The following is a 2,500-nucleotide window of genomic DNA, read 5'->3' on the forward strand; positions in this document are numbered from 1 at the left end:
CTGCACCTTAACCTAAGTTACGCTGCACCTTAACCTAAGTTACGCTGCACCTTAACCTAAGTTACGCTGCACCTTAACCTAAGTTACGCTGCACCTTAACCTAAGTTACGCTGCACCTTAACCTAAGTTACGCTGCACCTTAACCTAAGTTACGCTGCACCTTAACCTAAGTTACGCTGCACCTTAACCTAAGTTACGCTGCACCTTAACCTAAGTTACGCTGCACCTTAACCTAAGTTACGCTGCACCTTAACCTAAGTTACGCTGCACCTTAACCTAAGTTACGCTGCACCTTAACCTAAGTTACACTGCACCTTAACCTAAGTTACACTGCACCTTAACCTAAGTTACACTGCACCTTAACCTAAGTTACGCTGCACCTTAACCTAAGTTACACTGCACCTTAACCTAACTTACACTGCACCTTAACCTAACTTACACTGCACCTTAACCTAAGTTACACTGCACCTTAACCTAAGTTACACTGCACCTTAACCTAAGTTACACTGCACCTTAACCTAAGTTACACTGCACCTTAACCTAAGTTACACTGCACCTTAACCTAAGTTACACTGCACCTTAACCTAAGTTACACTGCACCTTAACCTAAGTTACACTGCACCTTAACCTAAGTTACACTGCACCTTAACCTAAGTTACACTGCACCTTAACCTAACTTACACTGCACCTTAACCTAAGTTACACTGCACCTTAACCTAAGTTACACTGCACCTTAACCTAAGTTACACTGCACCTTAACCTAAGTTACACTGCACCTTAACCTAAGTTACACTGCACCTTAACCTAAGTTACACTGCACCTTAACCTAAGTTACACTGCACCTTAACCTAAGTTACACTGCACCTTAACCTAAGTTACACTGCACCTTAACCTAAGTTACACTGCACCTTAACCTAAGTTACACTGCACCTTAACCTAAGTTACACTGCACCTTAACCTAAGTTACACTGCACCTTAACCTAAGTTACACTGCACCTTAACCTAAGTTACACTGCACCTTAACCTAAGTTACACTGCACCTTAACCTAAGTTACACTGCACCTTAACCTAAGTTACACTGCACCTTAACCTAAGTTACACTGCACCTTAACCTAAGTTACACTGCACCTTAACCTAAGTTACACTGCACCTTAACCTAAGTTACACTGCACCTTAACCTAAGTTACACTGCACCTTAACCTAAGTTACACTGCACCTTAACCTAAGTTACACTGCACCTTAACCTAAGTTACACTGCACCTTAACCTAAGTTACACTGCACCTTAACCTAAGTTACACTGCACCTTAACCTAAGTTACACTGCACCTTAACCTAAGTTACACTGCACCTTAACCTAAGTTACACTGCACCTTAACCTAAGTTACACTGCACCTTAACCTAAGTTACACTGCACCTTAACCTAAGTTACACTGCACCTTAACCTAAGTTACACTGCACCTTAACCTAAGTTACACTGCACCTTAACCTAAGTTACACTGCACCTTAACCTAAGTTACACTGCACCTTAACCTAAGTTACACTGCACCTTAACCTAAGTTACACTGCACCTTAACCTAAGTTACACTGCACCTTAACCTAAGTTACACTGCACCTTAACCTAAGTTACACTGCACCTTAACCTAAGTTACACTGCACCTTAACCTAAGTTACACTGCACCTTAACCTAAGTTACACTGCACCTTAACCTAACTTACACTGCACCTTAACCTAACTTACACTGCACCTTAACCTAACTTACACTGCACCTTAACCTAACTTACACTGCACCTTAACCTAACTTACACTGCACCTTAACCTAACTTACACTGCACCTTAACCTAACTTACACTGCACCTTAACCTAACTTACACTGCACCTTAACCTAACTTACACTGCACCTTAACCTAACTTACACTGCACCTTAACCTAACTTACACTGCACCTTAACCTAACTTACACTGCACCTTAACTGTCACATGTAACGTCACAGGAATGTAGCTTTGCCTAACAGCAACCCTCTGAACATAGTTCACTGCTTGGATCCTCTGGTGTCATGTGTATTTCTCGATGCCATGGTGCGTACCCTCACGTAAATGTCTTTCGAGTGTTGCGTACTTTCTACACAGTCCCGCTAACCACTGGAAGGGTGTAACGCTACAGAACGACTATCGCCCTCCCCTCCTGCCCTTCCAAGCTGGTCGGTCAGGCGTTTGTTTGTGAAATGAGCCTTGCAGCTGTTCAGTTGCATTCGGTTGTCGATGCAGTCAGTGTACGTTGTGGTACGGCCTGTGTGGACTGTCCGCTGATGTACGCGTAACCCACACTGATCATCCGTCGTTACGTACTGAGTGACATAATGTGGCACATGCTTGACCGTACACCGGCTGCGCCCTACAATGGCGAATCATAAGGGCCATATGTTGTGCACGATGCTACTTGTCTCGTCTCCCCATTACAGCGAGATTGCACTGTTTTACGCCGTACAGACATGTGGTAGGTA

Source organism: Schistocerca gregaria, unplaced genomic scaffold (assembly GCF_023897955.1).
Source record: "Schistocerca gregaria isolate iqSchGreg1 unplaced genomic scaffold, iqSchGreg1.2 ptg000647l, whole genome shotgun sequence".
NCBI classification, from domain to species: Eukaryota; Metazoa; Arthropoda; class Insecta; order Orthoptera; family Acrididae; genus Schistocerca; species Schistocerca gregaria.